This window comes from Pygoscelis adeliae, unplaced genomic scaffold, assembly GCF_000699105.1.
Source record: "Pygoscelis adeliae isolate BGI_AS28 unplaced genomic scaffold, ASM69910v1 Scaffold156, whole genome shotgun sequence".
NCBI classification, from domain to species: Eukaryota; Metazoa; Chordata; class Aves; order Sphenisciformes; family Spheniscidae; genus Pygoscelis; species Pygoscelis adeliae.
Window position 1 is genome coordinate 2,219,642 of NW_008825016.1, and position 12,120 is coordinate 2,231,761.

General features: G+C 41.9%; 1 protein-coding gene across 2 annotated transcripts in view; it reads right to left on the bottom strand.

The window, feature by feature from the left end:
* The window catches only part of FHL2 (four and a half LIM domains 2), a 46,718-nt gene that overhangs the window by 20,670 nt on the left and 13,928 nt on the right, over positions 1-12,120 (bottom strand). The window contains exon 1 of one of the 2 annotated variants that reach the window (XM_009326247.1): positions 6,956-7,135. The exons of the other annotated variant lie outside the window; for it this stretch is intronic. The gene's annotated coding sequence lies outside the window, so the exon portion shown is untranslated. Of the gene's footprint in view, positions 1-6,955; positions 7,136-12,120 lie in introns of those variants that run through there. 2 annotated transcript variants of the gene reach the window in all.

Genomic DNA, 12,120 nt, shown 5'->3' on the forward strand with positions numbered 1-12,120 from the left:
TTTCTCCCACCTGACTTTTTTCCAGAAGAACTGTGCACATGGAGAATTTTCTATCTGTTTATTTTCCTTCCCCTGAGAAGGGAAGATTTGTCTGGCAACTCCAGTGACATAAGCCGTGCAGGTCTAGAGCATTTGGAAACAATTTATGTTACTGTTCCAAAGGCTAAAATGCAAAGATTTATGATATCCTTTGCAACTTATGAACTAGCAGTTCAAACTATGCTGGTCTTTCTGGCAAGAGGTGATTATTTTCCTGTAATTTAGCAGCTATTGCCACATTCGTTATCTATCATCTTGTTGCAGCAACTGCAAGCCACTCTTCTAAGAGCTAATCATTTTTCCAAACCAGGCCATAATGCCATGCAAGGGGAGAGGGGGGAAAGCTAATTTTATTTCTTTTTAATTTACTTTAGGAAAAGAAGAAATGACCATTTGCCAGTAGCACTGACAGAAAGAAAAAAGAAGTAGCATACAGTCGGAGTCCACCTGAACTTCAGAAGTTCCTGGAGTAGATGCGCACCACAAACACCCAAAGCATACACCCTGTGTGTTTAGATTTACTAAAACACATTAAGAGGCAGTATCCCTTTCTTTGTCTGGGCAGGTATAGCTTATGCTTTTCTTCATGGGATGAGTGCCCGCAGATACCATGACAGAGCAGAGGGAGAGCAAAGGGAACCTGAGCGCTTGGAGGTCTAGCTGGCCATAGGGCAGGTGTTGCTTGGATCCCTGACCCTCCCGCAGCAGGCTCCCAGCAATGGAGAGCCAAGCCAGCTGATGCAGAACAGCCAAGTCTCCCTCCATGGGCAACAGAAGGATATTTGCTTCCTTATGCTAAAGATGGCCAACGCAAAAGCTAACCAGCTGCTGAGAGGCAAGTGATGCACAGCTCATCCTGCAGGAACTCCAGCCAGCCACTATTCTCCTTCCATAGGCCCTCTGTCCCTGCCAGTGGCTACTGGGTTACCGGTACGTGAAGGTGCATTTCTTGATTAAAGAGGAAAATACTTTTGCAGTGTTATTGAGACACTGAAGCTTATTACTACGACTGTTGTTCATACCATCATCTTTGTGTAGGTCCTTAAAAATGGGAGTCATGATCACTGTAGGGAACAAGTTGTTGGGTATCCCTGTATCCCATGATCTGGGGTTTATGCTAAGCTTGTAAATAAGACAAGGATGCTTAGACAGATGTGGCTGCACTCTTTAATTTTTTAAGTTGAGAAGAAAGTGGAAGCTTTTTTCTCTTGCTGCTGCTATGGAAGGACAATCCTGTAGTAAGCCCATCAAAAGAATTTGGCACCCTGTCTTCAAGAAATCAAGGCCTTATAACATAATATGTCATTGCTTTCTCAGAACAGCCCTGTTAACAAGCCCAGGCTGCTTTACTAGTGTCTCCATTAAGGTTAGGAAATTAGAAGTATCTAATTACAGAGGTGTTCATTGCTGCTTCTGAAGGTTTTAAGCTCAGAGTAGATATTCATAGATCTCCTAGAAGCTCCCTGGCAAAAGCCAGGAAAACTTGGTTTGATATTGGAACATAATAGTAGTAATAAAAAACAATAAAAATCAAACCCAAGTGAAGAAACCGCTTCCTAAATATCCCACTCAGGCCTTTCTATATACATGTTAAATATTAAAAGCTATTAAAAGAATGTTTAGTTTTTAATGGACTTTTAAAAGTTACCTTAAAATGTTCTTCAGCATCACAATTAAGTTTTTGCAGTGACTCAACTTCCTTGTACACGGCTGACTTACTTTGCCTATGGTACAACATTCCGATGTCTCTTTTTAAGTACTTGAGAGCAATTTTCTGAGCAGACGGACTGCATTAACATGTGCAGATAACCAAAGCATACCTGGTTCCTGTCTGGATTGCACAGTCAGTCTATCATGAATTGGAAAGTGGATAGTCTGCTATTTAAGATTGTTTTCCTTAACATAATAATAAAAAAAACCAACAGAAAATGTTTCTCATGTGGTAAGGTTCCTCATGCGCCTGGCTAAAGTAATCCCAGTTATAGTAGTGAAGAGGGAACGCTCCACTTGTGGTTTCTGTGTGGTTTGTTGTGTTTGGCAGTCAATAAGGATCTGCTCCAGTTTAGAGCACTCCAGCAGTGGTAGAGCAAGCACCAGTGGTAGTAACTACAGAGGCCACAGAAGAACTGAGCACTGACCCTTTGACAGTGTAGCCCTCACAATTTACACTATGTTTATTTGAGGTTGATATTGAAATGGCTGGAGGATGTATGGCCTTACTAACATTCCTGCATACATTTCAATTACAAAAGAAGCCTATTGAAATAACATGGAGCATGACTTAAATCTACCATAGCAAGGACAAGCACAGTTCAGGCGGAAAGGCTTGCTCTTATTTTCTATTTTAAAGCCTTTTGAAACTGCTGTCTTCCTTCTTTCTCTTGCAGAATAAGCAAAGGCTTACTCAAAGAGAAAGATCAAATACTTGATATTACTTAAGCATAGAAGTTCATGTTTCTAATAAGAGCATTTAAGCAGATAACAGAAAATGATTGAGGAGAAAAATAGTATAAGATTAATAAAACCAATTGTTATCTCTGGCCCTACCCTACAGAAATAATGTATCAGCCAGATGACTGCAGACACTAAACTCCAATGGAGGTTTGTTTTGCCAGAAAATAATTGCTTTCTTTTATTGACAGGAACACTGCTAATCCGAGAGACATTAAACCCTAAAATAAAAATACACAGAAAATGCCACGTGCTACCATGCAGTGACATTTCTGAATTCTCCTATATTTTTGAAATCCTGAATAATACAATCCAGGGCACAAAACCGGAACAATGTCCCAAATAGTCTGTGTTTCCTTCTTTCTACAAAGAATAGAAGCAAAACTGGGAGGACTCTATGGAGGAAGAATGCTTTGTTATTTGTCCTGGCCTCTAGCAGAACAGCTCTGGGTTTCTCTGTCTGGTTCTGTTTACAGAGGCAAGACTACAAAGCCCCTTTCTGTCTAAGATAATTGGCATGCGTGGTGATTTGGAGCATCAGTTGATGTACGTCTTTCAGCTACCATATAAAACTACTGTAGCAGTGAATGCCTCAGGGCTGTGAGGCATCCATACTTCTCTGCTCAGCTGCTGTGCCATTGGCTTTCCAAAATGTGGCAAAGGAGGCTACGTAAACCTTAGAGGTACCCGTTCAGCTGGGCACATCTTAGCAAAATAGATTGATTACACCTGGGTGAGACCAGTTTGGTCCAATTTATTTGCTAGGGTTTGGGGCTGGAGGCTGGACACAGAGAGCAAAGAGATCAGCTACTAACGTTGAGTCAAAGTACCCGTGGTGCATGACAGATGCAGGAGCAAGCACAGAAAGACACAGAGAGCCTGGGGACAAGTCATAGTCAATCTTTTTGTGGGTGAGATCTTTTCTAACTGAAGAAGAAAGATGTTGGGTCTACCATGGAGAGATGCACGGCATAGTATGGAGGAGGAAGAATTCATCAGAGGTGGGGTCCTGGTCTCTGAAGATACTTTTGGTCTAAATCTCAAGAGTGCTTCAGAGCAATGATGAAACAGTGGTAGGGAAATGCTTACAGATATTTTACGGTTTTATGCAACTTGCTACTTTTATTATGCAAGATGAAATACAGTGGTGCGCTTTGAGCACTTGTGCCTGTGCTTGCCAAGGGTCTAGAACTACCTTCCACCAACAAAAGTGCAACCTTAGGGCTTGCTCTGCTGTGGTTGATAGATTTGCAACTTTAAAGTTGAAAATTTGCAGTGAGAGGGAGAGATGAATATTCTTACATTGGTGTTACGCTCACCTATATTCCCCTTACATTGTATTGCTATATGCACAGTAGCCATTTAGCATCCTAGTTAATATTATCCAATTTGATATAGAAGGGTATGTGACAAGGAACAAAATGAGGACTGTAACTTTTTCACCTGGCGTGAGTGTTATGGTGTTCAGCCTTAAAAGAAACCTCTAGTGGTTTTTAATCAAACTCTCTCTATATATATAGCTAATTAGCATTGTTGAAATGTTAATGCTTCAGTGGCTGTCAATGTATCCAAGATTTATTTCCATGAAACCTGTCATTACCCTGCCATTTCACACCCTCGCTTGGGGTGAATCTGCATCACAAATAACTGTGCATATGTAAATGAAACATTAAAATTACACAATTAGAATTAATCAGTCTAAAAATGCAAATTGTGAGATCCCCAATCTCTGAAGCAGTACCCAAGTGAGGGAAGGTGACTGCCTACAACACTACACCATCCAGAGTTTCTCTGAAGATGCTCAGGACCGATTTATCCATCAGAGAAACATGAATGAGCCTCAGAACTGCTTGTAACTAGTCTGTGGGAACCCTGCGAGAGTGGCAGCATGCTGGCCAGCAGCAACAGGCATTACTTCAGTTTTCAGCCTGATTTTCATGGAGAAGAAGCCATTTCCTCTGGCTGATGGTGTTAACATTTATCCAACCCTCCCTTAATTCTGAATCTCCCGACCCCTGTGAGGCAGGGCAAGGAGGTGAGGACAACAGCAGGTAAGACGGCTCTCGGGCTCAGGGCTCAATGCCCTGGAGAACTGAGCCAGGAGTCATTCATGTGAATATAGGTCTTTACAAGCCTCCTCATCCTTTTCTTTTGGGATGAAAGCTTGAATTTGCAGTGCAATGCAGCAGAAACTCTCGCCAGCCCTTACAATTGCAGGAGCTGTACTTTCTCACCAACTTTTTGGGTTTTTTTGGCTCCTGATGTTTAAAGCATGATGGGATACTGGAGGGCTGTGTTGTGTGTGAGAGCTGTCTAATTTTTTTTCTAATGCAAAGTGTGCCAGCTGGGAGTGCTGAGGTCTGTCTGTATGGATAGGAAAAATGTGATTTCAGGGAAAGGGCTTCCCTAGACTTCCTTAAGAAACTGTATATCATAGGTAGGAAACCAGGACTTATCTATATCCTAGTACTTTAGCTGGGAATCACCATTATGTGCTTTTCATGGCAGGAGTTTTGCATATACAAACAATGTCTGACACAGCATAGCCACTGCTATGTGATAACAGTGATGTCACAAAAATTAGTAATATTTTTCTATGAAACCCAACCACCTGGAAGTGACTACTCGGTGCTTGCATGTGTAGCCCTGCTGATTCCCTTGGGAGCACATTCTGTAGAATGGTGAGAGCCAAAAGTAAGTATATTCTACCCCATCACTTCTGCCATCTTGGGATCTTTTAAGCTTTCTCAAAAGACTTCAAGAACTGGTCCATCCCCCTGCCTCAGGCCTGCTAGTCAGATGGAGATGTCAGATGGGAACCCAGGTAACTTTCAGAAATATTTCTCAGCAACAGAAGTTTGTGTCCTTTCAGCTGCCCCGCTCACCTCAACCACACGTCGGCTTGGAAGCCAAAGATCACTATCTATGTTATGGCTAGGGTAGAGATATTTTTGTTGGCGCTCTGGTCAGATTTTGGACACAGTAGTGCCACTATGGCAGTGTTTGGACCTGAGTCTTCAGTGAATATAGTACCTCATATCCTTTTTTTTTTTTATTTTCTCCAAATGTGGTCAAGAATATACACAGGCTCTATTGACAGAGCAGCTTTTAAAGTGCATCTTTTCCCAGTTATATGTACAGGGGAAGAAAAAATGCAGAATTTTTTATAAAATAGTTTAAAAAAGGACTATTTTTCTGCCTTCCACAGCCACTTGCCTAAAGCAATCATTTTCAAAGTTTACCATCTGGCTGATAAAAGGCACAGAAGATTTTAGCCAGAAAGCAGGGAGTCCCATAAATATATGAACTGATGAAAATAGGGTTCGTAACAGAAACCGAATGGCAACCTTAGTTACAGCATTCCTTCACACTCAGATGCATGTGAGTATCTAATAACACGCAGCCTTCTGTTGGTCCCTTCTAGGACAATTCCTGTTTAAGACAGTGTACAAATATGTACAGCCAACAAGAAATGTTATAGCTACTGACAGTGACAATCTCAGTGTCAATCAGCAATCAGCAATCTTAGTTAATATACCCCTAGATAGGAGGCAGGGGAGTAGCAATAACAGGCTGCCTGACTGCTGCTGGTATTTAGATTTTATAAGGTTTGCTTTCTCATGATTATGTGTGTGTCTCTGTACACAGCAAAGCTGAAATATGCAGGTATCTGGTGAACTAAATAAAAGCCGTATCCCTTTAGGGAAGTAGAAAGTTTAGAACAGCCATTAATGCAGACAATGAAAGTTAGTATTTCCTTTATTACGTACACAGAGAAATCCATGTTAGACAGCATATATTACGAACCTGGGTTATTGTGTCTGCACACACATGCATGCAGAGAGAAGCACGAAAAAAAGGAATGCAGAGCTATTAGTTGGGATTTGCGTTCTAATTTGTTCTTGCCACGTAAAAAGAAGGAATACGATGCTGATGGCTCCCCATTTTTCCTGTACACAATCTATCCACAGTGTTTGCCCGCAAAGAGGAAAGGCTACCTTTGTTTCATGTGCATCTGCTCTTGCTACAGTGCAGAAATACTCCTTTGTTGAGCTCGGCAGCAGGAGTGTGCACAGAGGTGTAAGGAATCTAAGACCCCAGCTTCTACTTTTTATCACCTCTCCAGTGGATTACACACGCAGCACAATACAGTCATTAAAAATAGTTACACATTAAATGACCCAGCACCTCATCAGATCGCTGATGTGTCACTATACAGATGGACATGCAGCAATAATTGCTCTGATGATAAGAAATTTGTCTTTTTCTCCTCTTCACACCCCTCGCTGTGTGCTCAGGAGAAAGGGGGACCGGCAATCTCTCTCCTTGCATCCTTACCCAACAACCCACTGGGACATTAAACAACCCTCTCCTCCTCTCTGCACCCTTTGTTTAAAGCGACACCTTCAAAGATATAGTCCGTGGGTAGTGGGGAGGGAGGGGGAAAAAAGGGATATTTACTTACAGAGCAGTAGCGGGCAGTTAATGTCACCTCCTGGACCAGGGACAGGGGGTCACATCCATTAACAAATGTGTAAAGAGCACACCGGCCTGCTTGCAGAGGAGAGCTGTACAGCTAGCCGGGGCTTTCTACTGCCTGCGAAGAGCGGCTCTTCTGATTTCAGCTCTGCAGTCAGTGTTGTGTGGAAAGAGGCTGCTGCCTTCCCCAGCCTAGTGAAACCCCTTTCTATCATTTTACCATATAAGGAGACAAAAGCATCGGAGACACTCATTCTTTTAGGCGCTCTGCAGCTGGCATTCGACACTTTCTCTATTCCAAGGGTGTCGATACTTCCCCCTCCTAAACATCTTGTCTTTCTTGGCCCCCTTCCTAAAATAAGGCTTCCCTCCCCTCCTCCAGCCTTTGTCTCTCTAAACCCCTGATGCTTATTAATAATGTAGCTTTGCTAAATCCGAGGGATCGCGCTTTACAGGAGGAAAGGTTTTACAGCAGCTCACTCAAACCCAAATATTTGTAAGGCTCTTCACCTGTCTGAGAGAATAAAGTATTTGGTTAAAATTGGTATGAGGCTTTATTAGCTTTGGCTGTTTTGCCTGCTGCAACTTAGTGCCTTGCCCAGAGAATCATAGAATCGTTTAGAATCGTTTAGGTTGCAAAAGACCTTTAAGATCATCAAGTCCAACCATTAAGAGTGAAACAAGCTGTCTCTCTTCTTTTTTGGAGAAGTGCACATTTTTCTGAGGAGCAAGTGTGCAGGTGTTTCTTTATGAGCATTCAGAGCCCGTTCTTGTTTCTCTCTACCCCTCTTTCTTTCCAAGTTCCCCCATAGTGAGGAGGAAAAAGAAGAAAAACAGGGGAAATTAATGAAACACACACACCCCTTGTGTAAGAGAAAGCCAAAGGAACAGATTGTCTCAGCACATGCTCAGGACCCAGCGGAGAGCCCTGCCAGTGGGCACATGTTAAAGAGTAGGGGAACCATTAATCCTCCTATAACCAGAAACTAATTTTTCTGCTACAAAATCCAATTTCATCTATCAACCATTCTAGCAGAAACACATTCTGTTAATCAAAACAGCGAGGGTCCTGGGAAATCTCCCAGAGGGAAGAATTTGGATCGGAAGCACACGGGAGAAGTCTCCTCTCTGCCATTTGAGGAGTAGGGTGAGGAGGCAATTCAGGGTAATACTTCAGTAATGAGTGGTGCTTGCCAAAGGGAGGTGCTTTAATTTGAGTGCTTTCAACCTTAAGAGAAACGAGTAGGATAAAAATGTAAAGCCCATTAGCCCGAGGCAGTGTTGCTCTTGTTTTGCATCCACATGACGCAAGGTAGTCCAATGTCCTTTTGCGTTGGACACCGGCTGGTGGTGTTTGGGGGGGGGTGCAGGTGTACATGTGAGTTGGCGAAGGGTTTCTCCTGCAAAACTAACTTATGCCAGAACCCCGACCTGTACTTACTGTCCTCTTGTGCACCCGAATGGTAGTCACATTTGGAATGGGGATGAAATGTCAGTCTCAGCTCTACTCAAAATCTACAAAAGCACAGACGGAATAAAATGGTGGGAAAGGGCCATTCCTAGTTCTTCTATAAAGAGCAAAACCTCCTCTACAGATGTGAGTTATTTTGATGACCAGCAATGCCCATGGGTCAATCTGTCTGTTGCTGGAACCTTTGCAGTTGCGTTTTCAAAACATAGGCATTGTGCCCTGGAGGACCGACCATGGACATATGGGATTAACAAGTTTGATCCTATGACAATTACAACTTATTGAAATCAAAGCTGCTGCACTCCCCAGCCACTTGTCCCTGGCTCCTCCCTTGCATTTGCCCTGGCTCTGGAAGATGAGTTAAACCAGACAGTGATCAATTTTCAGTGAGTCCTTGAGCTACCACGGAGCTGCACATATGTCTTGGGAGGGCTGCTGGTTGGGCTTCCAGCCCCATCACTGGCTTGCTGGATGCCCTTGCTGGACAAGACATTGCATCTTTCTGTTCTTTAGTTTCACTGTCTGTAAATATAGAGCTCAGGACAACCAAACATTTGTGTCAATTGTTAGCAAATTTACAAAGGACTTGTTAGTCCATAATAATAATAATAATAATAATAATAATAATAATAATTCTTTCTTTTAGATTAAACTATTGCACAGTGACAACAATAATCATTAATTTCCATGTTAGTTACTGTTCTTACCTCAGCTCTGATTTAGAAATGCATGTAAAGAAGAAAAACAGGCCCTGAAGGTGATTAGATTTGGGCTGTTTGAGTCAGTTTATTTCCAAACCTTTCTAAAACAAATTAAATATTCCGAACATGTTATTTGATTTTTTTCTATTTCCATGATATTTTCATTTCCCTATCTGTCCATTGACAGCCACTGCAGCAGCTCTGCCAGAGATTTTTTTATGTGACCTGCTGGAATACAAGACAAGTGTTTTCCACAATTACAAGTTAAAATACATACTGGCTCCAGCTGAAATGGTTTGGTTTAACTCTTGCAGGTCATGGGTTGACTTTAGGAAGATAAGATCATTTTTGTCTGCTTTAATCTAACATCTCTGACTCCTTGAAGACAGAAGAGCCTCTGCCAATTTAAAACCTGATGATCTGTGGGCTCACTATGGGACTTGATGCTCAGCAGCCACATCAAGACTGCATGGAGCTGCAAAAGGGATGAGGGAGAGTTACCAGGCAGCTCCTTCCCTTATCCCATGATGTGGTGTATGCGCTCCCATCAAACACTACTAGGGAAGGCAGGGGGAACCTCTGACCTCTTATCCTCCTTCAGTCCGTCCACCCCTGCTCACTTTATCTTTTTATCTGACAAGTAAATACTCATCAGTGATTGGCAAAACCCCACACACCCTCTTTCCCACCAGCATCAAATCTACTGGGGGTGGGTTGGAGAAAACCAAATTTCCTTAATTGTCAGGGAGATGGAGCAGAAAGGGCAGGAGCTTTTTTCACTGGCAAATTTAATGTTTAAATGACCCTTTTTTTTTTTTTTTAAATTTTATTTCATTGGTTCTCTGATTAACCCAGCACAGATCAGCCATCTTCGAGGCTTCAGAGGAGACAATGCAATGAAAACAGGGGGCAAAGTTTCTAATAGGGTGCCTAAATTTAAGGTTGAAAATACAAGTACCATTCAGTGCCATCCTATGATTCAGAAACATACCCTATGGCTTATATATTCCTCATATACATAGCATTTACGTAGCATATATTGCTTGTTCTTCAGTGGCCGGTGTGGTTTAACAGGTTTAATTCTACGTGGAGAAGGCCATAACTCACATATGGGAAACAAGATGGAAAAAGTATCATTTTCGTAACAGAACTTCTGAATGATTTTACTAATCCTTCAGAAATCTCACTTCAGCTACTGAGTTGATGCTGGAATAACTACCATTTCAGCACTTATCTCCTTTTCTGGCTGAAAAGAATGAACAAAGAAAAATAGTGGAAAGAGACAGCTGGAAGTGGAATATTTCTATTTCCCCCAGTTTGAGTCACAGAGAAATTTAATGTCACTGAGAGGGCAGGGGAGGTGGAAAGATATACACTTTTAGGTTTGAAAATGGCTAAGCTACTGACTGATTCCTTCCATCACTATTTTATCCTGGAAACCATTAAGTTACTTTATCAGAATTAAACGAATCCCTTTCTGATGCTAGAGCCTGTGTAACACAAGCTTCCATTGGATACGAGAGGGTGCATTTAGAACAGCTATTTTTGGCACTACTGCTTAGGAAGTATTATAGACTCATGCAGACGTTGCATTTTAGTCCATTAAACCTAAAATAACAGCCAGGCAATATTAAATCTTCCTGAAATTTCATTCTCATAAGATGTTCTCAGATATGTAGTTTTCCCCAAGCATACGAGGAATACGCAAAGGGTAAATAGATTTTTTTTTAGTGTGTATTTTCTCTCCCCATTCAGTCTCCCACAAAAGTCACAAAGCATTTTTGCAATATTCTGATCTTCCTTTCTTCCCCTAGGTGACTCGATCCTCAAGTAGAAATGCTCAGCAAGTAAGAAATATCAGTTTCACAGATTCTGATGAAGGAATTATGGATACCTTTGGACAATCCTTTAAAACCACTGCAGCCAAGGCAGATAGGGAACTTAATGTGAAGTGAAAGTCTGTCTGCTTTGAGTTGATGCAAGACTTCTTTTATTTTTGGGAGGGTGTTCAAATAGCCTAAATCAATGTGAGAAGCTTAGTGTTTTAGCAACTCCAATCTAATCTGGAAAAAAATGTTTCCATGTTTGTTTTCTTAATGTGTTGGAATAGTTTTCACATACAGTCTTAAACAATTTTCTTCAGTGAATTTAAAGAAAGGTGTCATGGCTCAGTAGCACTGAAGAACTTCTTGTTTTGTATAGGAAAAGTTATCTTAAGAACGATAATATATTGCTACGTGATAAGATAGGTGATACTGACTCAAATTCAAGGGTGTTTCTGTGATAGCATGGTCTGAGATGGAGCTAAAAGCAGTTTAGACCATTACGGTCAGTTTGGAAAAAGATTTCATTCAGTTTTTAAAGTTAGTCAGGACCTCCTTTTCTATCCAGTTAGCCCATTTAATTCAGATAAATCTATCTCCTGAAAAAGATGTCTCAAAGTGAATGTGGCAGTGAGACACTGGTCAACATGTGGTCTGCCACTGCCTATGTAATTGCTCCTATGCCCCTTTCTCCATGGACAATTGAGATGTAGAGATGGTTTGCGATGGATGACCCAGGCAGAAAGATAGCTATGTCCCTCCTGCTGCTGCTGCTTTAGAATCATAGAATCATTAAGGTTGGAAGAGACCTCTAAGATCATCGAGTCCAACCATCAACCCAACACCACCATGCCCACTAAACCATGTCCCTAAGCGCCGCATCTACGCGTCTTTTAAATACCTCCAGGGATGGGGACTCAACCACTTCCCTCGGCAGCCTGTTCCAATGTTTAACCACTCTTTCAGTAAAGAAATTTTTCCTCACATCCAATCTAAACCTCCCCTGGCGCAACTTGAGGCCATTTCTTCTCGTCCTATCACTTGTTACTTGGGAGAAGATATGGACACCCGCCTCGCTACAACCTCCTTTCAGGTGGTTGTAGAGGGCGATGAGGTCTCCCCTCAGCCTCCTTTTCTCCAGGCTAAACAACCCCAG